The 25,857-nt window shown below is 41.3% G+C and overlaps 1 protein-coding gene across 2 annotated transcripts in view; it reads left to right on the top strand.

Annotated features, from left to right (window-relative positions):
- The first annotated feature begins 5,649 nt into the window (after positions 1 to 5,649).
- ptpn4a (protein tyrosine phosphatase non-receptor type 4a) overlaps positions 5,650 to 25,857 on the top strand; it is an 82,984-nt gene continuing 62,776 nt past the window's right edge. The window contains exon 1 of one of the 2 annotated variants that reach the window (XM_053496000.1): positions 5,650 to 6,170. The gene's annotated coding sequence lies outside the window, so the exon portion shown is untranslated. The remainder of the gene's footprint in view (positions 6,171 to 25,857) is intronic. The other variant, XM_053495999.1, reaches the window with a different exon arrangement.

The raw sequence follows: 25,857 nt of genomic DNA on the forward strand, positions 1-25,857 counted from the left end.
GTTGAAATAAATGTTTTGGTTTTGGTTTGTGAGCTTATTCTCTAAGAGAATTGCTGAATAAAAAGTTTGAAAACACTTTCCTCTCTCACTGCATCCATAAATCTCCTCTTTGGTCTTCCTTTAGATCTCCTGCCTGGCGGTTCCAACCTCAGCATCCTTCTACCGATATATTCACCATCTCTCCTCTGAACATGTCCAAACCACCTCAAACTGGAATCTGGCCTCTCTGACTTTATCTCACACACATATACACACACATACATTTTTTTTTATTAATCACTTGGATTAATCATTCATTGTGACAGCACTAATGTTTATTGTAGACATTCATACAAGGGTAATTGTTACTAAGCCTGCCCTGGGTACACTAATTTTCTTGTATGTTGCCCTCACAGATTCCTGTAGTTAAGCTTGGATGTACATTTACATTCCAATAAAGGTTACCAATGACATGCTTTTGAAGTTTGACTTTTTGCACCATTAAAATACTTATAGGATAACTAGTTATCATATCTTCTTCTCCATAAAACATGTTAATGCTCAGTAGTACACATATATGGTTATTTAATGTATTTGCATTGTACTAAAATGCATTCTTTTTTAATTGCCATATCCCACAGTATCCCAAATCACTATGGCCGTTAAAAAATACAACAAAAAAAACAACACATTTTTCTTTTTTTTAAATGAGGTGTTAGTGCAGTATATAGGCCCGTGGCACAGCCTAAGATTTTATCCTTAATTTTTTCCCCCTCACGTTACTTTTACTTTTATACTTTAAGTAGTTTTGAAACCAGTACTTTTACACTTTTACTTGAGTAAAAAGGCTTGAGTTGATACTTCAACTTCTAAAGAAGTCTTTTTCAACCCTAGTATCTATACTTCTACTCAAGTAATGAATGTGAATACTTTTGACACCACTGATGATGAACTATCATCTTCTAGGAATAGATCTGGTCAGGAAAAAATTTTAATGATCATGATCGGAAATCACTTAAACGTTTGGTAAAATCAAATGTAAAAAGACCTCAAATGAATGTTTGAAAGTAAAATTGCACTATTCCACATGCACAATGCGAAAAAAAATTCAAGGGATCGACTAAACAGCTGTGTAGTCTTAAGAAGACAAAGTATTATTAAGGCTAAGCAGAAAAAAAGGCTTCAGTTTGCTAGGTAGCATAAGGAATGGGTTGTCCAGATTCACCCTGTCCCAGAGTGATGGGCACATGAGAGTAAGAAATGCGGTGGATGCCTGCCTGTGTGGGCAGTGTTATGATCTAGGGTTACCTCTGTTGGTCTGGTCTATGTTCAGCAATATTATGTGCCCCCAAAAAACGAGGTCAGCTGACGATATGAATATACTGCATGACCAGGTTTTTTCAATCAATGGTACGCCCATGCAACGATTAATTTGACCTAAATTGTGAAAAAATGGTTAAAAATGCAGAAGACCATTTTCACACATGAAATCCAGCCCTATTAACCCTATTGAGAATCTTTGGGATTTACTGGAGAAGTGTTTACACAGTGGTCAGACTCTCCCATTATCAATACAAGATTTTGAAAAGAAATTAATCCAAATCTGGACTGAAATAAGGTAAGGAACTTTGGAAGAATAGTTGAAAAATTGATGAGGTCCATGGCACAATCTTTAGGCATAGCTATTAAAACAAATTAAATTGTCTTTTTAAAAAGAGGAAGCACAGGTTTACTAACAGCTTGAAAAACAACAGCTTGATGACGGAAATAGTTAGAGCTGTCAAAGGGGAAAGAACTAAAACTAATACTTAATGACATCACCAACAATCTCCAATCCACTGTTAGAAGATGCCTATGGGGGCAGAAACATAGCAGCCATATCACAAGATTTGCAGATTTGAGACCGGAATAAAGTGATGAAACCGGTGTAAATAAACAAAACTGTGTTTCTAAATGTTTCAATATCCAGAAAAATGTGTTTATACCTTATTCAAAGCAGCTGTGTTAGTACAGATGTGTCAGGAACAATGAGTGACGTTTGTCTCAGTGTTGCAGAGTGGCATCACACAGTGGCCGCTAGATGTCGCTGCTTCTCTACATAGCCAGAAACCACTGAGTCTCTGACTAAAGTAAAGTGCCCTCAGGCGTACTGGGACCTCAGGTCAAGTGGGACTGTTTAGCTTTGCAGTGGTGATAAGTGAAAGTCAAAACATATTTTACAGGGCTCTTGTTATCTAATAAGGGGGTGTGGTCACGTGTCAAAAACAGGAAGCTGCATTACTGGTAACATATGCTTTGGTTTAATGGTAATAAAAATGTCATGTGTTACACATGAGCTGTCATGCATACATGCATAAGTATAAATTGAGCTATAACAGGGACAGAAAAGTATATATGTAAAGAGATATTTCTTCTTTAGTATATTGTATTCATATAATATATATACATTATTCTAGTAATGCTAGTAATGCCAAAAACATTACTCTGTAATGTTGCCCAGTACTGTGTAGGTTCCCCTGTGCCGCTGGGGCAGGTTTGTCCCCTTGGGGTATAACTCATCAAGACTGCTGCTGGTGTGCTGTGAGGTCTGTGTGCTAAAGGGTGGGGCATCCGTGGAACAGATTTGTTTGTCTGACAAATTCCGGGGGCAGGGGTACCATAAAAAAAAGGGGGGGGGGGGGGGGGTTAAGTAAGGACTATTTCAAGGGCCTGTGAGACATAGGGACCCCTTAAAAATACTATGGCAGTTAAATAATGCTGGCTATGACAAAAAAGGGTGTTTACAGGGGTTGGTGGGATTGCGCTCTTTGCCTGCAGGGCCCAGTGTGCAACGGTCTGTGGTGCATTTCTGTTGTTAACAGTATTGACTTTTTCAGCAATTTTGTGCTGCATAGGCTTTTCTTTGGGATCAGATCAGATGGGCTGGCCTTTGGTACCTGCAGCACGGGTGAGCCTTGGGTGCCCATGATCCTGTCACCAGTTTACTAATATGTTTACTAATGTGTTCAAGTTATGGCTGATTGATATAGTCAATTTTACTAAACTGTTTCTGCAATATTAGACTATGTTAATGATGAATATGGCCCACTGTTATTGAAATCTTAAATTTTTTAAAAATATATATATGTCTGTAAAACATCATTAGAACGGGCAGTAAAATATGTTAAATCCTAAATCATTTTCTCAAAATGTAACAAATAAATGTCTTTTAAAATTTTACCAAAGTGTAAGCTGTGTTTCTTTAAAAATATTTCCCTTTATATTTTATAGTTATTAATGTCAAGGGTAAAAAAAAGCTCAGAGAGTTTGAAAATTCAAAGACTGTTCTAATATAACTGAGTTTACCCTTGTTCATGTATTAAAGCAACTCGAATAATACAGACCAGATTATAAATAGCTCCCACAAGTAGATTGTAGACACTATTATTTGACCTCTTGAGCTTTACAACTCATCATTGTTCCATAAAGATCTTAACTCATTAAAATATACTCAACTGACCTTTTTGTTAGTTTCCCCACTGTTTTCAACCTTCACTTTTGGGACCATTGCTTGGAGGCTAGAAATATAACCGTGTTTGTATTGTACACTGCCCAACCACAAAACAGGCATGCACACTAGGATTACATTGAATGCCCATTGCTCTGGAATAGGGTTAATCTGAACTCATCTAACAACATGACCTTTATTCATTGCTTCAGAGTTAAATCTTTATGCTCTCTAGAATTTATAAGCCTTTTTTTATTAGTCTCACTAAGAAAGGGTTTTCTTAAGGATACACATCTGTTTAGTCCCAATCCTGAATTCTCGGCACATTGTATGTCTATGGAAATGCTCTTACTTTCACTGTTAAACTTAGCTGTGTTTTTTACTTTAGTTTTTTTTTTATAGATTTTTTTTTTACCATGCAACTTAAGCAAATGTTTAAGTGATCTCCATTCATGCTTTTTCTTCCATAAAGTAGTTTAATCCTTCTAGGTTTTAATAATCATTTTAATCTCCTTAGTTGTTTTCTTTGCTTGATGCAGCTTAACAATTTGACCATTCTAAAATGATGATTTTTTTTTTTGGCCAGAACGTGTAAGGTCTTAATATTGTCCCCTCTGTGTAATGTGAACCCTGGGCCCTGGTGGCGCTGTAGGACTGAGCCGTGTTACATGGGTTGCCAGATTGTTATGACAATATTAGTCCAATCCCAAAACTCAATGCAGAACTTTTTCATATGTAATGCAATTTTTTTTTTTGAAGTAAGCAATAAAACAACTTTATCATTTGTGAATGAATTTATTGTAAATAAATGATCAAGATCTTATTACAATAACACTTGGAGCAGCTCAAGAAAGGAGCTGGCAGGCCATCAAACATTCATGTTCACACACTGTGGGGCAGTTTAAATCTGCATGTTTTGGATGATGTGAGATAACCAGAAAATGTTGAGGAAATCCACATTGGAATGGAATGGAAGAAACATGTGAAATGCTGTACTGGGAATAACCCAAGCTTAGGATCGGGTTACGGTGTGTGTCTAAAGCTGTGACCAGGCACCCTGCAGTCGTGAGGCAACAATGCTACAAACTGCCTGCTTCAAATAGTTATACAGTACACTCTATTGTATTCAATTTGGATAAACTAATTTCTGTAATCATTGTCATTTATCCCTCAGTACCATCTCCTACTCTCTTATATAGTGTATGAGCTATACTTTTACAGATCTTAGTGAAATACAGGCTTTTACTTGTATTACTTGTATCACATTGCATGCTACCCCTACCGGGCTTTCTCCAAAACATTTTTGTCCACTCTTAAAATCCTGCAAGCATTTATTTAACATTTAATGAAAGAGTCTCAAGTGTCAATGTGCTCCACCAGGGTTAGGGTTAGACCACAGGAGAGTCTTCAGGACAAAGCATTTAGCATGTTCCATTTTCTTCATAAGAATTTTTGTTGTTGTTGTATTAACTTTAAAAGACAGAGGACGAGAGAAGGAGAAATTTGTGAGGGAATGCAAAGCCTAAAGCTGTCATGTGTCTTTTAGCTTTTGTGGTATAAGAAGAAAACTTGTGATTGTAAGAAGTGAGACAGTGGTGTAGTGGTTAGCACCTACAGAGTTAAGGGTTCGATTCTCACCTAAGGTCAGTGTGTGAAGAACTTGAGAACTTGCCGGGTTTCCTCTGGGTACTCAGGTTTCCTCTTACAGTCCTCCCACATGTCAATTAGGTTAATTGACATTTCCAAATTGTCTGTAGTGTGTGTGTGTGTGTGTGTGTGTGAGCGAGAGAGGCCTGCGATGAATGTACCTTGTGCCCAAAGTTTCCTGGAATAGGCTTCAGGCCAGTACAAAAAATAGGCGATATATAAATAAATACATGAATGAATGTTACTGCATACTGCTATAGATTTTATATTTTATTTGATTAATTAATTAATTCATTCATTATTATCATTCTTTACTAGGAAGGGACAGTTTGTAATCTGTGGTTTTTGCCTTGGCTTAATAATGTCAAGCAAAAAATATTATAATAATATAATTTAAGTTCCGTAATGTAATGCACAACAAACGCGCCACTTTTTTGGAAAGGGATCAAAATTCCTCCCTTTACTTCTTTTGCAAAAAAACAAAAACAAAAACGCGGCGCTGGCAACACGAGGTTTTAGCTGAACATAGCCTATCTCTAGTGTGTCTGTGTGGACGCGTGGACGCGTACACAGGCGTGCGCGCGCGCCACAGCGCCAGGCAGAGAAGAAGCCTGCTGATCACATTCAGCGCTCGCGAAGAAGTCAGGAGCTAAGCGCACGCGCTGCTCTTCTCCCCACGGCGGTTGACTGTTGCCCGTTGCGGATGGTGCGCTCGAGACCCTCGGCTGATGGTGTTGCGTGTCGTGTGTTTGCGTGTTTTTTCCCCTTCCCCGCTGCGCCGTGAGTGGATTATACCCCATTTTTTCCCCCGGAGCGGTGGAGGCCCCGCGGTGTGTGTATGTGTGTGTATACCGGCGCTGCCTTCGGGCCAGTATAGCGATGAGGAGGTTTCTTCCTCGGTCTGCGCCGCGGCTCGTTTGACGCTGGTATTCCCAGTTTCCCTGGACACTGTGCTTTATTTATTTTATTATTTTTTCCGCGTGTGTGTGGTGTTTTTTCGTTTCCTAGAGAAACTGAATTTCCTCAAAACTGGACACCTCTGGAACGGTGTATGACGGTAAGCGACCTGGACGTGGTGAACTAACCCCAACACACACACACACACACACACACACCGCTGTGACACCCGATAAACGCTGCTAGCCACCTAGCATAACGGTTGCTGTTTATGTTTGTTTGTTTGTTTGTTTGGTTGGTTGGTTGCTGCGCGTGCCAACTCTTAGCAAAGCTAACTAGCTAAAGAGCTGCGTAGGTTAATAAAGTTTTTAGGTCACCGTGTCACAGGCGCGCGCGTGTGTGTATGTGTGTGTGAGAGAGAGTGACGTGTTGGGAGAATTTCATGCTGCCAGTAAATCTTTTCACAACTTGTAGCTTTGTGTTTTCCTTTAACGTGTCGGTGTTGTTGAGTAACCGTGTAGACTGTACGGTGTTGACTTCAGTAACACGGCACTCGGTTTATTTCTTCTCATTATATGCGTTACATTTCGCTGTGCAGCGGCGTGCAGTGAGTGAGTGTGTGCGCGCGCAGGCTTTGTGTTTATATTTGTCTTTCAAATGTTGAGCAGTTACAGGACAGGGAATCTGCACTTTATTTCTCGCCCGCTGGTTTACCTCATCGCCCTCAAGGTACTGTTTTTGCATGGATTGTGTATGCAGTGTGTGAGATTGGTCAGGGGGGAGGTTTGAAAGATCTGACAGGAGTGTGTGTAAGAGATCGGGCAAGAGTGAAGGGTGTGTGTGTGTGTGTGTGAGACTGGGCAGGAGTGAAGGGTGTGTGTGTGTGTGTGTGTGTGTGAGAGAGATCGGGCAGGAGTGAAGTGTGTGTGTGTGTGAGAGAGATCGGGCAGGAGTGAAGTGTGTGTGTGTGTGTGTGAGAGAGATCGGGCAGGAGTGAAGTGTGTGTGTGTGTGTGTGAGAGATCAGGCAGGAGTGAAGTGTGTGTGTGTGTGTGTGTGTGTGTGTGAGATCAGGCAGGAGTGAAGTGTGTGTGTGTGTGAGAGATCGGGCAGGAGTGAAGTGTGTGTGTGAGAGAGATCGGGCAGGAGTGAAGTGTGTGTGTGTGTGAGAGAGATCGGGCAGGAGTGAAGTGTGTGTGTGTGTGTGTGTGTGTGTGAGAGATCGGGCAGGAGTGAAGTGTGTGTGAGAGATCGGGCAGGAGTGAAGTGTGTGTGTGTGAGAGATCGGGCAGGAGTGAAGTGTGTGTGTGTGTGTGTGTGAGAGAGATCGGGCAGGAGTGAAGTGTGTGTGTGTGTGTGTGTGTGTGTGTGTGAGAGAGATCGGGCAGGAGTAAGGTGTGTGTGTGTGTGTGAGAGAGATCGGGCAGGAGTAAGGTGTGTGTGTGTGAGAGAGATCGGGCAGGAGTGAAGTGTGTGTGTGTGTGTGTGTGTGTGTGTGTGTGAGTGTGTGTGTGAGAGATCGGGCAGGAGTGAAGTGTGTGTGTGTGAGAGATCGGGCAGGAGTGAAGTGTGTGTGTGTGTGTGTGTGTGAGATCAGGCAGGAGTGAAGTGTGTGTGTGTGTGTGAGATCAGGCAGGAGTGAAGTGTGTGTGTGTGTGTGAGAGATCGGGCAGGAGTGAAGTGTGTGTGTGTGTGTGTGTGTGTGTGTGAGAGATCGGGCAGGAGTGAAGTGTGTGTGTGTGTGTGAGAGATCGGGCAGGAGTGAAGTGTGTGTGTGTGTGTGAGAGATCGGGCAGGAGTGAAGTGTGTGTGTGTGAGAGATCGGGCAGGAGTGAAGTGTGTGTGTGTGTGTGAGAGATCGGGCAGGAGTGAAGTGTGTGTGTGTGTGTGAGAGATCGGGCAGGAGTGAAGTGTGTGTGTGTGTGAGAGATCGGGCAGGAGTGAAGTGTGTGTGTGAGAGATCGGGCAGGAGTGAAGTGTGTGTGTGTGTGTGTGTGTGTGAGAGAGAGATCGGGCAGGAGTGAAGTGTGTGTGTGTGTGTGTGAGAGAGAGATCGGGCAGGAGTGAAGTGTGTGTGTGTGTGTGAGAGAGAGATCGGGCAGGAGTAAGGTGTGTGTGTGTGAGAGAGATCGGGCAGGAGTGAAGTGTGTGTGTGTGAGAGATCGGGCAGGAGTGAAGTGTGTGTGTGTGTGTGTGTGAGAGATCGGGCAGGAGTGAAGTGTGTGTGTGTGAGATCGGGCAGGAGTGAAGTGTGTGTGTGTGAGATCGGGCAGGAGTGAAGTGTGTGTGTGTGAGATCGGGCAGGAGTGAAGTGTGTGTGTGTGAGATCGGGCAGGAGTGAAGTGTGTGTGTGTGTGTGTGTGTGAGAGATCGGGCAGGAGTGAAGTGTGTGTGTGTGTGAGAGATCGGGCAGGAGTGAAGTGTGTGTGTGTGTGTGTGTGTGTGTGTGTGTGAGATCGGGCAGGAGTGAAGTGTGTGTGTGTGAGATCGGGCAGGAGTGAAGTGTGTGTGTGTGAGATCGGGCAGGAGTGAAGTGTGTGTGTGTGTGTGTGTGTGTGTGTGTGTGTGTGTGTGTGTGAGAGATCGGGCAGGAGTGAAGTGTGTGTGTGTGTGTGTGTGTGTGTGTGTGTGTGTGTGAGAGAGATCGGGCAGGAGTGAAGTGTGTGTGTGTGTGTGTGTGTGTGTGTGAGAGATCGGGCAGGAGTGAAGTGTGTGTGTGTGTGTGTGAGAGATCGGGCAGGAGTGAAGTGTGTGTGTGTGTGTGTGTGTGAGAGAGATCGGGCAGGAGTGAAGTGTGTGTGTGAGAGAGATCGGGCAGGAGTGACGTGTGTGTGTGTGAGAGAGATCGGGCAGGAGTGACGTGTGTGTGTGTGTGTGTGTGTGTGTGTGTGTGTGTGTGTGTGTGTGTGTGAGAGAGATCGGGCAAGAGTGAAGTGTGTGTGTGTGTGAGAGAGATCGGGCAAGAGTGAAGTGTGTGTGTGTGTGTGAGAGAGATCGGGCAAGAGTGAAGTGTGTGTGTGTGTGAGAGAGATCGGGCAAGAGTGAAGTGTGTGTGTGTGTGAGAGAGATCGGGCAAGAGTGAAGTGTGTGTGTGTGTGAGAGAGATCGGGCAAGAGTGAAGTGTGTGTGTGTGTGTGAGAGAGATCGGGCAAGAGTGAAGTGTGTGTGTGTGTGTGAGAGAGATCGGGCAAGAGTGAAGTGTGTGTGAGAGAGATCGGGCAAGAGTGAAGTGTGTGTAAGGGAGATCGGGCAGGAGTGACGTGTGTGTGTGTGTGTGAGAGAGATCGGGCAGGAGTGACGTGTGTGTGTGTGTGTGAGAGAGATCGGGCAGGAGTGACGTGTGTGTGTGTGAGAGAGATCGGGCAGGAGTGAAGTGTGTGTGTGAGAGAGATCGGGCAGGAGTGACGTGTGTGTGTGTGTGTGTGTGTGTGTGTGTGTGTGTGTGTGTGAGAGAGATCGGGCAGGAGTGAAGTGTGTGTGTGAGAGAGATCGGGCAGGAGTGACGTGTGTGTGTGTGTGTGTGTGTGTGTGTGTGTGTGTGTGTGTGTGTGTGTGTGTGTGTGTGTGTGTGTGTGTGAGAGAGATCGGGCAGGAGTGAAGTGTGTGTGTGTGTGTGAGAGAGATCGGGCAAGAGTGAAGTGCGTGTGTGTGTGTAAGGGAGATCGGGCAGGAGTGAAGTGCGTGTGTGTGTGTGTGTGTGTGTGTGTGAGAGAGATCGGGCAGGAGTGAAGTGTGTGTGTGTGAGAGAGATCGGGCAGGAGTGAAGTGTGTGTGTGAGAGAGATCGGGCAAGAGTGAAGTGTGTGTGTGAGACAGATCGGGCAGGAGTGAAGTGTGTGTGTGTGTGTGTGTGTGAGAGATCGGGCAGGAGTGACGTGTGTGTGTGTGTGTGTGTGTGTGTGTGTGTGTGTGTGTGTGTGTGAGAGAGATCGGGCAGGAGTGACGTGTGTGTGTGTGTGTGTGTGAGAGAGAGAGAGATCGGGCAGGAGTGAAGTGTGTGTGTGAGAGAGATCGGGCAGGAGTGACGTGTGTGTGTGTGTGTGTGTGTGAGAGAGATCGGGCAGGAGTGAAGTGTGTGTGTGTGTGTGTGTGTGTGTGTGTGTGAGAGAGAGAGATCGGGCAAGAGTGAAGTGCGTGTGTGTGTGTAAGGGAGATCGGGCAGGAGTGAAGTGTGTGTGTGAGATCGGGCAGGAGTGAAGTGTGTGTGTGTGTGTGTGTGTGTGTGTGTGTGTGTGTGTGTGTGTGTGAGATCGGGCAGGAGTGAAGTGTGTGTGTGTGTGTGAGATCGGGCAGGAGTGAAGTGTGTGTGTGTGTGAGATCGGGCAGGAGTGAAGTGTGTGTGTGTGTGTGTGTGTGTGTGTGTGTGTGTGTGTGTGTGTGAGATCGGGCAGGAGTGAAGTGTGTGTGTGTGTGTGTGTGAAAGATCGGGCAGGAGTGAAGTGTGTGTGTGTGAGAGATCGGGCAGGAGTGAAGTGTGTGTGTGTGTGTGTGTGTGAGAGATCGGGCAGGAGTGAAGTGTGTGTGTGTGTGTGAGAGAGATCGGGCAGGAGTGAAGTGTGTGTGTGTGTGTGTGAGAGAGATCGGGCAGGAGTGAAGTGTGTGTGTGTGTGAGAGAGATCGGGCAGGAGTGAAGTGTGTGTGTGTGTGAGAGAGAGAGATCGGGCAGGAGTGAAGTGTGTGTGTGAGAGAGATCGGGCAGGAGTGACGTGTGTGTGTGTGTGTGTGTGTGTGTGTGTGTGTGTGTGTGTGTGTGTGTGTGTGTGTGTGAGAGAGAGATCGGGCAAGAGTGAAGTGCGTGTGTGTGTGTGTGTGTGAGATCGGGCAGGAGTGAAGTGTGTGTGTGTGAGATCGGGCAGGAGTGAAGTGTGTGTGTGTGTGTGTGTGTGAGATCGGGCAGGAGTGAAGTGTGTGTGTGTGTGTGAGATCGGGCAGGAGTGAAGTGTGTGTGTGTGTGTGTGTGTGTGTGAGAGAGAGATCGGGCAGGAGTAAAGTGTGTGTGTGTGTGTGAAAGATCGGGCAGGAGTGAAGTGTGTGTGTGTGTGTGTGAGAGATCGGGCAGGAGTGAAGTGTGTGTGTGTGTGTGTGTGAGAGATCGGGCAGGAGTGAAGTGTGTGTGTGTGTGAGAGAGATCGGGCAGGAGTGACGTGTGTGTGTGTGAGAGAGAGATCGGGCAGGAGTGACGTGTGTGTGTGTGAGAGAGAGAGATCGGGCCGGAGTGACGTGTGTGTGTGTGAGAGAGAGATCGGGCAGGAGTGACGTGTGTGTGTGCGTGTGTGTGTGTGTGTGTGTGTGTGAGAGAGATAGGGCAGGAGTGAAGTGTGTGTGTGTGAGAGAGATAGGGCAGGAGTGAAGTGTGTGTGTGTGAGAGAGATAGGGCAGGAGTGAAGTGTGTGTGTGAGAGAGATCGGGCAGGAGTGACGTGTGTGTGTGTGTGTGTGTGTGTGTGTGTGTGTGTGTGTGTGTGTGTGTGAGAGAGATCGGGCAGGAGTGAAGTGTGTGTGTGTGTGAGAGAGAGAGATCGGGCAAGAGTGAAGTGCGTGTGTGTGTGTAAGGGAGATCGGGCAGGAGTGAAGTGTGTGTGTGTGTGTGTGTGTGTGTGTGTGTGTGAGAGAGATCGTCCAGGAGTGAAGTGTGTGTGTGTGAGAGATCGGGCAGGAGTGAAGTGTGTGTGTGTGTGAGAGATCGGGCAGGAGTGAAGTGTGTGTGTGTGTGTGTGTGAGAGATCGGGCAGGAGTGAAGTGTGTGTGAGAGAGAGATCGGGCAAGAGTGAAGTGTGTGTGTGTGTGTGAGAGAGATCGGGCAAGAGTGAAGTGTGTGTGTGTGTGTGTGTGAGAGAGATCGGGCAAGAGTGAAGTGTGTGTAAGGGAGATCGGGCAGGAGTGAAGTGTGTGTGTGTGAGAGATCGGGCAGGAGTGAAGTGTGTGTGTGTGTGTGAGAGATCGGGCAGGAGTGAAGTGTGTGTGTGTGTGTGAGAGATCGGGCAGGAGTGAAGTGTGTGTGTGAGAGAGATCGGGCAAGAGTGAAGTGTGTGTGAGAGATCGGGCAAGAGTGAAGTGTGTGTGAGAGATCGGGCAAGAGTGAAGTGTGTGTGAGAGATCGGGCAAGAGTGAAGTGTGTGTGTGTGTGTGTGTGTGTGTGTGTGAGAGATCGGGCAGGAGTGAAGTGTGTGTGTGAGAGAGATCGGGCAAGAGTGAAGTGTGTGTGAGAGATCGGGCAAGAGTGAAGTGTGTGTGAGAGATCGGGCAAGAGTGAAGTGTGTGTGAGAGATCGGGCAAGAGTGAAGTGTGTGTGTGTGTGTGTGTGTGTGTGTGTGAGAGATCGGGCAAGAGTGAAGTGTGTGTGTGTGTGTGTGTGTGTGAGAGATCGGGCAGGAGTGAAGTGTGTGTGTGTGAGAGATCGGGCAAGAGTGAAGAGGTGTTTAATAATTCGCCAGTGAGTATATCATATTCTGAAGGAAACCTAAAGCATCTTTAATTTTCTATGTTTTAACTGACAGATTGATGGGGATCACAAAATGTTTGTGAGCTGCTTTTGATAGTTATTACTTGTTTAAAAAAAAGGTGAGGGGAAAAAAAAACGATTGAATGATTTATAAGAAGTCTAATTTTTTGGAGTAAAAGCTAAGACCCTTGAGGGTAATCCTCAGTGTTCTTATTTAACATCAGCTGATATTCTGTTATAATTTGAATTCACAACAGCACTAACATTGCAGTGTTCTGTTCTAGCTAGTGGATTTCTGATAAAGAGTATTGTACAATCAAAATAAATTCAATGATTTTTTTTTTTAGATTACCTGTTTACACTGGGCACTATAGATGGGAATCGCCAGGGATCTGTATCACAATACCTATTTACCGATTTGATTTGTATTGCAATTAGCGATCGATTAATTAGTAGTGGACGGTACACTGCTTTTGCACTAGGTCACCTGAACATGATTTGTAGCGCCAGAACGGTGTAATATCCACTACTAATGAATTGATTGTGGATGGTAAAAAAAAATTAGAAGGGCATGCTAACAGTTGCACAAACACACAGTTTTGCTTGGTGAATTGCTCTTCTTCATAAAATCTTGATTAAACTCAAGCAGCATGAATCTGAACTGCACTGGTTAATGACTGATTTAAAAAAAAAAAAAAGAAAGAAAAGGGGGAAAAACGCTTATGTGAACACGTGTGTGTGGACCGGGGAGGCTTCAGATATCACACTGTGCATGTAGAACCAAAGTTATCATTACTTTTAAACGTGTGAATTTTACCGATGCATTTTATGGGAACGATGTTGTAAAAATGTTAAACTTATTACTACTACTACTACTATTATTTGATCACAGAAACATCTATAAAAACGAGTGATCTTACGAATCTGTGCTGTTTATTTTATATTTTTTGTTCAGTTTTGTGTGTGTGTGTGTGTGTGTGTGTGTGTAGCTGGTTAAAATGAAATAAAATTCAATTCATCATATTGCCTAGGTTGTGCTAAAAAAAAGTACATTTTTAAGGATAACTCTATATTGCACAACCCTTAACCCATATATACTCAGCATAAAAAGAAACGTCCTCTGACTTTTAACTGTTTTTACTTTCAGTAAACTTAATGTGTAAATATTTGTATGAACACTAAAAGAGTCAACACCATAAGACATAAACTAAAAATGTTTCACAATGTGTCCCTGAATAAAGGGAGGCTCAAAATCAAAAGTACCAGTCAGTATCTGGTGTGGCCATCAGCTGCTTGAAGTACTGCAGTGCATCTCCTCCTCATGGACTGCCTATTGCGAACAGTCTAAGCACTGATGGAGGGATTGTGTGTTCCTGGTGTGACTCGAGCAGTTGTTGTGGCCATCCTGTACCTGTCACGCAGGTGTGATATTCGGATGTACCGATCCTGTGCAGGTGTTGTTACACGTGGTCTTCCACTACAAGGATGATCAGCTGTCCTTCCTGTCTCCCTGTAGCGCTGTCTTAGGCGTCTCACGGTGCGGACATGGCGATTTATTGCCCTAGCCACATCAGCAGTCCTCATGCCTCCCTGCAGCATGCCTAATGCACATTCACGCAGATGAACAGGGACCCTGGGCATCTTTCTTTGGGTGTTTTTCAGTCAGTAGACAAGTCTCTTTAGTGTCCTGCGTTTTTAGAACTGTGACCTTAAATGCCTACTTTCTGTAAGCTGTTAAGGTCTTAACGACGATTCCACAGGTGCATGTTAATTAATTTATTATGGTTAATTGAACATGCATGGAAAACATTGTTTAAACCCTTTACAATGAAGATCTATAAAGTTATTTGGATTTTTACAACATTATTGTTGAAATACACAGTCCTGAAAAAGGGACGTTTCTTTTTTTGCTGAGTATATATTTATAAATAAAAGTAATAGCTAAAATGCTTTGGTTTAAGGGTTATCTGCTGTGACAAATGGTGCCATCTTTATACACAAAAAAGGTGTTAAAATTAAGCCCTAATTACTTTACTTTGTCTTACTCTTCACATATGGGTAGATGGAGGGTAAGGTTTGTAGGTTAGATCTCTAAAAAGTGAAATGAATAGAAGTAGCAAATAAATAAACATATTGTGTTAATTATCATGTGTATTTTTTTGTTTATTCTATGTAGTAGACCACTTTTGTGCTGGCGGGTACTACTGGCCCGCTGTACTGTCTACCAGTGCAAATATATTTCAGACTTGTGGGAAACCCTGCCTTAACAACAATTATTTATTAAAAATAACAATAACAAGATGACACCTGAGACTTTTTTCTCAAATTAAGTTTTATTTAAACAGTTTCAGGAGAAATATTTCAAAAACTTTGCTAAGTGAGACAAATAGAAGAAGCCTGAACAACAAACAAACAAAAAAATAAGGCTGTGGAAATACTCCGTCTGATTCTCTGTTCTTTTTTTTTTTTTTTTTACAAATGAACCAAGCCACTAAAAAAAACAATGTCTAATATGATATTTTGTCAAATTAAATGTTATATCAAAATGTTAAAAAAAACAATGCTATACAAATAAAAATGTATTTAGTTGGTTAAATTCTTATCAACTAATTGAATGATGATTGATCAATAACATCCTTAATCCTAGTCAGTATGTAAAAGGCAGTTGACATTAATTCAGCAATAAAGCGAAGTGAAAGTAATTCAAGTCAGAGGTTATGATGACACTGTTAAATCATTTCATTTAACAGATTAATAAATGCATTATTGCATTTAGTCTGCAGTCTGATGGAAATTTAATTTGTTACAGTTTAAGTGATTTAGTGGTTAAGATATTTTACATTCTCATTCAGCTGTGATTTCAGTCATTAATGGACTATTAGTTTCGGAATTTTTTTTTAATTTTTAAAAAATTTTTTTTTTAAATACTGCTTTTTTGCACAGCTGATTAGCCTCATGGATTTAAGATTTCAACAGATTTAGGCCTAAGGAGCCATGTCAGCCCATTTGAAGGGTTTAATTTAGTGCAGCAGCATTTGGTAGCTGGTTTTGGGGTGTCAGCTGTTGGAAGAGGATCTCCTGCAGTGCCCTGGCACACGCTGGCACACACCTCAGCTGTAAGCATACAGAGCGGGCGTTTGGGTTGGGGGATGATGACGATGGCAGGTGCTTGGACATTTGTGAGTGAGAACACCTGCCCACTTCAAGACTGGAGGACTGAGTTACTGACTAAGCACACTTGAGACTTCCATGTGGCCCTTCAGTCGCTTATAGTAGTCAGAATACTGGGGTTAATCTCAGTATCTTAATTTTATAAATACAGTAAAACCATGGTTATATATCTTTATTAAATCTTGCACAAAATGGATAATTAAAAAATACTAAAAATACTTCGTATCCCGATACAAATTTTTTGCTTCATTTCTTAGGGTGAATGTTTGTAAAGGCGGGCATTTGTATGCCAAGGTTATCCCCCCCCTTGTTTTTTTTTTTTTTTCATGATTTTGTTACATTTCTAAATAAATTCTCAAATAATCTTTTCCTACCACACTGGCTGCCGTGCTGCCTGACAGTGTGTGAATAGTTTAGAGCACACCACCAACAGGATTATAAAGGAATGGCAACATTTCACCGCCTCAAATGGAAACATAAATTAAAGGAGGTTTCCACAGAAACGAATAGCAGGACATCGCTGAATAATTATTATTTTTTTCACCATCTCTAGTGATCTTTTTAAAATAAGTTATAACGCAGACAGGTGTTAACTTTATTATAACATGGAGACATGTTAGGGGATATTAACCACCACATGTCTACTGTACATGTTAGCTATGTTCTGGGATTTCCTTTACATATCACAGTGTGCATAATGATTTAAAATGATTAAATGATAAATTATTATTATTTTTTTTTAAGTTTTAAGCTGTATTTGGTTTGTTAAAAGCATTCTAAGATTGCTTTTCTGTGACAGGGCAACATTTTATGTCTTTAGATTCATCCTAAGTAAGATATCTTCTTATCCTCGTACAGACTTGGATCTTGCGGCCACCACTGCTGCTCAGCAACATTGTTCATGTTCCATAGTGGTGATGGTGGGGTCGATGATAATATTTTGTAAAATACTGTACAGCTGTAGGCCAGTCTGAATATCTCAAATCGATCCAGTGTTGCTTTGCAGCGCTTCTTGAACAATAATATCTTTTGAACTAAAAACAATTCCCATCACATTTGTATGGCATGCTCACCATCAGTTCTTCAAGCTGCAGTTTTTGTTTTATGTGCAGTTTTTAATCAACAAGGTCCTGATCGTCTTAAATTCTGTATCGATATTAACCGCTTTATGTACATTTAGAGCCAATTTATAAGGCTTGACTTTCTTGTTCACACCTGACGTTAACAAGCGTCCAGAGTGATCGGATCCAAGTGGACAGCTGCATTTCCATTTACGTGATCAGATTTCTTACTGTAAATTCTGACAAATAAAGGTTAAACACTTTAAATAGAAATGTTCTGGGAATTCTATTTAATGCATCGAACAAATCGCCTTGTTTTGCTTTTCAGGCGGAAATGTGCCGTGGTAATACCTCATGTTTCTTCACAGACTGTTTCAGATTTATGGACGGGGTGCTTGTTTGCAAACTTGAAAGGTTCGATTCCTGCCTTGGGTGCCTGTATGCATGAAGTTCGCATTTTCTAGGTGCTTGGAGGGTTTGCCATGCTTGGCAGGTTTCCTCCAAGTACTCAGTTTTCTTCCAGCAGTTTAAAGACATGCGGATTGTGTGTCTAAGTTCCCTGTAGCGGGTGAGCTAGTATGTAAGGTTTTATGTGTGCTTGCGTGCACTGTAATGGTTTGGCGCCCTGTACAGGGTCACAGGAGGCCTGGAGCCTATCCCAGGGGACTCTGGGCTCGAGGCATGGTATACCCTGGACAGGATAAACAAGTGAAAGAGTGTAAAATTTCCAGCTAAGGTAATGACGCACTTGATTGGTTGGTCATTCACCATTGACACATTGAGATTCATTTGCGGTCACACTACAAATGTCAAGCGTTCATATTTGTGTCACAACACCTCTGAACATGGTCTGAGTAACGGCATGGAAATGCACTTTCGAGGTACACTTGGACCTTAGATGTTGGGGTGTAGGTCTGTGTATTGCAGCATGGTTTTACTTAACTTAATCCTAAGTTGACTGTGTAGTAAGTAGTGTGTTCCTGATTCTATGCGCGCGCACAAAATTTTTTTTCGTAAACAGGCCTGCAACAGGCTTCAGAGATTTAAAGTGAATAGAGCATGCTATAATTACATCTTTAGGATGTTAAGCACTCTTAAGTTTAAACCTTTTTTGTTTCATGTAAGTCAGTGCAAAATATAAGGGATGTTCAAGTGAAATCAGGAATTTTGATCATGCAGAATAACAGAACACTGGCGTAGAGAAATTAAGGAAGTTTTTACTCTCACATCATCCCCTGCTACACTGATGTACTTATCCCAGCATTTCACTAGTGCTTGGATACCATAAAGGTAGAACAAGGTTGCCTGCTTCATGTCTGAAACAATGGTCTCCTAGGAACTCCTTTAATGGTCCCAGCCATTAAAAAGTCATGTGGAAATGTGCTTGAAGTCGTCTGTAAATTACGATCATAAGTTTGACTTGAACGCTTTTTGTATGTCTTTCTCCACTGATTTTTAAACCTGCTCATTGTACCTTTATAAGTTATTGAGAAAACCTAACAAGAACATTGTGCTCCCTGTCAAAGGTGTTAGAGACATAATGTCATACTTTAATGCTAGTATTATTAGCTAGCTGTTGATTGGGATTTAAATATTTAGGTAGTGTGTTATTTAATTGTCACCGCCCTATTGATTTGTATACACAAACTACCCTGTGAGTAATGATCCTCTCACAGCTTCCACGCTTGCCTTATCCAAATAGAGAGTACTCTCGGTTAGCGGTCAAGAAGAGACATGTCCTGTACAGGCACTGCTGTTTTGACAGGTTCTATCAGCTTCTCTTTACTAAGGAACAACCTCCTAAGGTGTTACAGGATGGATGATTGGTGTGCTTTTCCTATACTGTATGTACAAAGGATTTACAAGGTTTTTTTTTTGTTTGGTTTTTTTACCGCTGACGTGGCAGTCCTGAACATGGATGATGCACAAAGAAGTTTTTAATTTCACCGCTGTTCTTTATATTGTCTTTATTGTAAAGCTTTGCTGTTTAGTTGGTTTGACCGCAGCACACAGTGGAGGATGGTTATCGCCTGAAATTGTACCTCTGTTAAAGTCTCAAGTGTTTTTGCAGCATAGGCAGTAATAGTTAAATTGCTTTAAAACTCGTAAGTGGTTAACCTGTGTTCTACTGGTGTTATATTCTTACAGTTAGTGACACATCTTGGTTTTAGAGGCGACTGAATTTTTTACAGAGAACAGCCAGTATTATGCTTATATGACTATTAAGCGCACAGTAAAGGAAGGAAAAACACAAATAATAAATTAAAAAGGGCTGTGGGATGTCTGCATCTGGGTTGTTACTGTCTGCATGAGAAAAACGTTTGCATTGTTTTTCTGATTGTGCTCATTGTAAGTTTAGTGTCTTTTGTACGGAAAGAAATAAGGAAAGAAACTTAAGAGATTAAGTTCGTTTTAGAATTTGCTGAAATCGTTTTAGAAATAAACTCCTAAAATCAGAGCTTGCTTGCAAACACGTAGACATATAGTACTGTGCAAATTTCTTGAGCCACCCACACTTATTTCTTAACATTTCTTCCCAAGAATAGTATCAGTTTTTAAAATGTTTCTACTTTAGTAGCACTTACACTGGCCTGGCTAAAAAAAAAAGAGGCAAAGGACAAAAAAACTAAAAAAAAAAAAAAAAGGTGCATAGATTTTCTTTAGTCATGATTATCTTTGACTAGTTCACGTGTGAAAATGATTTCCTTGCTCCCAGAATCGGTCTTTCAGAATTTGAGACCTGGAATATGCCCATGCCATCAGAAAACACAAACTCCACAGATGTGATAACCTGGTTATTCAGTACATTCAACTGACTTCATCTTATTGCCACATAATGTTGCTGAGTCTAGACCTAGACTTACTCAAGCAACCACGGATCATAACACTGCCTCCAAAGGCTTGTACAGTGGCGACTACGCATTATGGGTACATCACTTTATGCACTTCACATCTTACCCTGATGCACCCATCCCTCTGCAATAGGGTCAGTCTGAACTTATCAGACCATATAAACATTTTTGGTCCAATCTTGGTCTAATCAATGTTTCATGATTTCTTTTTTTAATTTTTTAATTTTCCTGACCACATCTCTTCCAAAAAGTTGACGGTTCTGCATTATCCTTTCAGGTTTTAATCATATGTTGAAGGCTACCCAGTTCATAACCCAGAACCCAGTTCACTTATACGTGCATTTTAATAAATGTACACCAGAAACTGTTGAATTTTTGGAAGTGCGCCGAATGAAGGTGTGAGATCGCGTCTATTCATTAGATTTTAATTGCACACTCATTAACGCATATTAAAAAATTTACACCGCCATCTGTTGAATTTTGAGATTTGATGAATTTTTTTTAATATAAGGGTGTTTTACATAGAAAATTCAAAGTAGCGTATATTCTCTTTCCATGGATCGATTGCAGTGAATAAAAGCCTATATGTTACTTCAAGCTCGGCCGAATGCACCCCATTAAAATTCATTAAGTAGTTTATAAATGATGTGTGCATTAATAGAGAGACACAAAAATTCTAAAAATTTTGTAATCTTGATGTGTTCTATGACTTATCTTCCGTCACCCCCCAATTAATTTTTCTCGCAAATATCTTCAATGTACAGACATACCAACTTTGCAGTTTTATTATATGTACAGTGGTGTGAAAAACTATTTGCCCCCTTCCTGATTTCTTATTCTTTTGCATGTTTGTCACACTTAAATGTTTCTGCTCATCAAAAACCGTTAACTATTAGTCAAAGATAACATAATTGAACACAAAATGCAGTTTTTAAGGGAGAAAAAAAACTCCAAATCTACATGGCCCTATGTGAAAAAGTGATTGCCCTCCTTGTTAAAAAATAACTTAACTGTGGTTTATCACACCTGAGTTCAATTTCTGTAGTCATCCCCAGGCCTGATTACTGCCACACCTGTTTCAATCAAGAAATCACTTAAATAGGAGCTACCTGACACAGAGAAGTAGACCAAAAGCACCTCAAAAGCTAGACATCATGCCAAGATCCAAAGAAATTCAGGAACAAATGAGAACAAAAGTAATTGAGATCTATCAGTCTGGTAAAGGTTATAAAGCCATTTCTAAAGCTTTGGGACTTCAGCGAACCACAGTGAGAGCCATTATCCACAAATGGCAAAAACATGGAACGGTGGTGAACCTTCCCAGGAGTGGCCGGCCGACCAAAATTACCCCAAGAGCGCAGAGACAACTCATCCGAGAGGCCACAAAAGACCCCAGGACAACATCTAAAGAACTGCAGGCCTCACTTGCCTCAATTAAGGTCAGTGTTCACGACTCCACCATAAGAAAGAGACTGGGCAAAAACGGCCTGCATGGCAGATTTCCAAGGCGCAAACCACTTTTAAGCAAAAAGAACATTAAGGCTCGTCTCAATTTTGCTAAAAAACATCTCAATGATTGCCAAGACTTTTGGGAAAATACCTTGTGGACCGACGAGACAAAAGTTGAACTTTTTGGAAGGTGCGTGTCCCGTTACATCTGGCGTAAAAGTAACACAGCATTTCAGAAAAAGAACATCATACCAACAGTAAAATATGGTGGTGGTAGTGTGATGGTCTGGGGTTGTTTTGCTGCTTCAGGACCGGGAAGGCTTGCTGTGATGGATGGAACCATGAATTCTACTGTCTACCAAAAAATCCTAAAGGAGAATGTCCGGCCATCTGTTCGTCAACTCAAGCTGAAGCGATCTTGGGTGCTGCAGCAGGACAATGACCCAAAACACACCAGCAAATCCACCTCTGAATGGCTGAAGAAAAACAAAATGAAGACTGGAGTGGCCTAGTCAAAGTCCTGACCTGAATCCTATTGAGATGTTGTGGCATGACCTTAAAAAGGCGGTTCATGCTAGAAAACCCTCAAATAAAGCTGAATTACAACAATTCTGCAAAGATGAGTGGTCTGCAAAATTCCTCCAGAGCGCTGTAAAAGACTCGTTGCAAGTTATCGCAAACGCTTGATTGCAGTTATTGCTGCTAAGGGTGGCCCAACCAGTTATTAGGTTCAGGGGGCAATTACTTTTTCACACAGGGCCATGTAGGTTTGGATTTTTTTTCTCCCTAAATAATAAAAACCATCATTTAAAAACTGCATTTTGTGTTTACTTGTGTTATCTTTGACTAATAGTTAAATGTGTTTGATGATCAGAAACATTTTGTGTGCCAAACATGCAAAAGAATAAGAAATCAGGAAGGGGGCAAATAGTTTTTCACACCACTGTATAGAAGATTCCTGCCCTTACTTTTTTTTGGATCGCTCCAAAATAGAAATGATCCTGTTATTAACTGGCTGAGCACGGTTTGAATAGCGTCACTTGAAAACAATTTAAAGTAGTTTTTGCATTACGTTTCTTTTTTTTTTTTTTTTTCCTGTTCTTCTTCTGTAATATTTCTAACCCCTGGTTTTATAAGCCCTGGCAGTGGTAGCTTGCCGATTAAGTTTTTGCGGAAGTGACCAAAAGTTTGTGATTTTTACATCCCAAAACCCACAGTTAGGCTCGTAAACACAAATGCACGGCACTAAATAACAAGTCTGCATACACGATTTATAAAGTGCTATTAACAATGGGCATCGTCAACAAAGCAGCTTTACAGACATCCGGATGCAGATTTATATTTAGAACCTTAACAAGCATGTGGCCCGGAAAAACCCGACACGAACCAGAGGAACCAGCCTCGAAAGGAAATGCATCTCTTTCAGGAGATGACACCAGATAAAGGATTTATAAATCATTACTCAAATTACACAATTTTTACTGTTAAGCAGGACGTGAATAAGAGCTTACAGAGATTACAGCAGGAGTTCTGAGGTAAAAGTCTACAGGATCCAGGTGAGATTATTCACCGGGTGGGGGGTAAGGGCGAGTCCCGGCCACACGCCACTTAAGAAAGCGCGTATTCGTCATCCAAGCCGATGAGTAAGTTGAGAAGTATGTGAAGAATGTCCTGTTGTCTGCTTTGACGTGTCATTTCAGAGGCGAATGCGGCGTTAAATGGCTCAGCGAGAGCTTTATTTCGTGTGTGTGTGTGTGTGTGTGTGTGTGTGTGTGTGTGTGTGTGTGTGTGTGCGTGTGTGTGTGTGTGTGGTTTCTGAGAGCGAGCCTATGAAGTCCAGGCTTAGATTGTACCCCGAAGCTGATCCAGACACACGAGTCAAGAAAGGTCACTGGTTACTGCTGCACTCAAACAGATGCTGTTACTTTTTTTGTAACTATCTGTGGAGTGTAACCCTAACCCTTCACCACCATGTGGAGGGTAAACACACAGCAAAGAATGACACAGAACAGAGAAAAGCGATTAATGTATATCCAGTGACAGAGCTTATGGGTCTAACGCCAGCTGGAGGAGTGGCTTTATTCATATGTACGTGTAGGTGGTTTTTTTTTTTTTTTTTTTTTCCCCGCACGGGGGTGTAATGTGGTCAGAATTAAAAAAAAAAAAAAAAAACAATAAAAGTAACACTGGTGACTGCACTCATTTAAGAGACGTTTCTTGACTCCACATAAGAACAGCGTGAGCGTTTTCACTGTAATTGCAGGCCAAACACTTCCTTCTGCCTTCTTTGGCAAGTTTGCAGCTCATTTCAACCAAAATAGATCACGTCCCTTTTTCACCCCCATTGTCAGTTTTTCTATGTTAAAGACAAGACCAAAAGAGACGCCGAGATTTTTTATAAAGTATTAATGAAAAAAGTTTTGAGGTATGGATGATAAAAGGAAGCAGTACGGCGAGTAAAAATATTTGTACCGTTTCGTCATCATGGTTAGACTGCATGCAACATCGCGTGTTTTGTAACTTGAGACACTCGCACGCATGTACACACATACACTTGCATAGTACAGAGGTAGTGTTGTATTCTCACCAGCTACTAATCTGAAAAGTTTAAATTTATAAGGGATGTGACGTAGTAGCTTTTTCTTTTTCATTTATTTATGAATACACTAGTGTAAGTAAAGTTTTTAGGTTGAAGCTAAAAATAAGCTGATCAGCTTTAATGTAATTAGGGATGTTGTTATTTTAGGTTGAAGCCCACATACATGTACATGTCTTGCCTGTCTTTCTGTACAGCAGAACTCTGCCTAAAAAAATTTAAACTCTCTACCCTACAAAGACATCAAATTTTTGAGTATGGTTGAGTATCTTATGCCTTATTTACTTCTTTTACTTTTCATCATCAGCCAAATATTAACTCGAGACTTAATCACAGATGAGAAATCGAAAAAGTAGGTCAGTTAAAGATCTTTATCTTGTTTTTAAATATCCTTTGTCTTAAAACGACTCCAGCAGGTAAAAACTCACTGGCATCATTTCCTTGCTGTTATTTCAGCTGTAAAAATATTAAACAATCCCAGTAAAGATATTATAAGTTTTGCTTCTCTAATATCTATCGGTGCAGAGGTTTCTTTACATTGAGCAAGTAGCTTATTAGTAGCTTATTTTAAAGTAGATTATTAAATCTGCACATAACTGTTTATTACATCGCTTTTACTCAAGATTTTGATTTCACTTGAAACTTCCAGCAGATATCTAAGTACTGTAGAAGTCTTATGGGTTTCTGTCCAGCCAGTTTTGCATGATAAATTTATGTTTTAATAGATATTATATCTATATCTAGGGGTGAGGGTTAATCCATGGCAGGGGGCATTTAATTACATAACACTGGGGTTCTTAGGTCAGGTATTTTACACACTGACTACTGCGGATTTGTTTGCTCTTAATGACCCTTGTTTTATCTGATAGTCGTGCTTCACATTGCTGCTTTTTATTAGTGCCATGGTTTTGGGACATATGAGGCAAACTGGTTTTAAACTTTTTAAACTGGATTAAAAAAAATAAACGTACATTGATCTGTCTGTTCATCTAGTCCTCTTGTCTTTTTTGGATTAAGTTATGCTGTGTTGCGTCTTCGTTTGTGTTTTGTGACGATTGTGGCGTCTTTTAGGTGCGTTATTGTCGTTTCTCTCTCTTCCGCCCACTCTGTCTACACGCGGTAAACTATTAGTTCACAAGTGCTGACTAATGCACAGACAAAACATGTGTTTTATTTGTATAGATTCAGTTTCTTTCTGGTTTAAACCTGTGTTTTGTTGCCAGTTTAAGAAAACTTCCACAGATATGGTGACATGCAAGTCGTATAGCCATGGGATTTAATCGATTGTGCAGTTTAATCGAAAAGGTATTAATTCCATGAAACTATACTTGCAGAAAATACAAACTGATTACAGGTTTGTCAAATACTTACATTTTGCTAGAGTATCGCGGTTTCCTCTTTGGAGTTTGCGTGGTTAGTGCAATACTATGCCCTACTGGACTGAAAGATAAAGCAGCAGAGATGTGGCTTGTACCAGACATGATATTTTAACCATCAACAACAATGTACATAATATTTTGTAGTGCTTAAGACAAATCAGGCAATACACGTAGAATAAAAAATTTAAAACGCTCAAAAATCAAATCCAGTAGTCTTACCCAAGATTTACAGCTCTCATAAGGAGTTTATAATCAGCAAGGTTACCGAAATCACGATACCTGGCTGCCCATTTAATTTGTATTGCGATTGTTTATTACAACTTTATACATATCCTTGTTCAGTAATCTTTTATTTTTCAACTGATTTCTAGATGTAAATAATAAAAAAAACCTAACTCTACTAATAAGTATGTATCTGGTACTTTTATTTCGCCTTAGTGTGCATGACATTAAATACCAGTGTAGGCCAGTCTAGGAAACCAGGTTATTATTATTATTATTTTTTAACATTCTACAAAAAGTATTTTTTTTTATGGTTTTATTACAATGGTTAGGAAGCTGAAAGCTCATGTTCATTGTTGTACAAATTGTCAGGTTGAATGAATGAGTACTTTACAAGATACATAGCTTAAGGAATAAAATAGCAAAAGCCAGACTTTATGGTCAATACCAACATTAATAGAAAACCAGTGTAAATTGAATAAGACCGCAGTAAGTGCAGTGACTTCCCTTTATGGATTTGTCCTGCTACTATCAACAAAGGCGGGAGAAAAAGAAACGGCCACTGTTATAAAATCACGAACACACAGCCGATATTAGACTCTCAGTATAATATCGGTTGGTCAGGTAAGGTTTGTATAAACAGGTTGTGTTGAGTTTGAATCCCGTCCACTCGCCATT

The sequence above is a fragment of the Clarias gariepinus genome, chromosome 5 (assembly GCF_024256425.1).
Source record: "Clarias gariepinus isolate MV-2021 ecotype Netherlands chromosome 5, CGAR_prim_01v2, whole genome shotgun sequence".
Lineage (NCBI taxonomy): Eukaryota > Metazoa > Chordata > Actinopteri > Siluriformes > Clariidae > Clarias > Clarias gariepinus.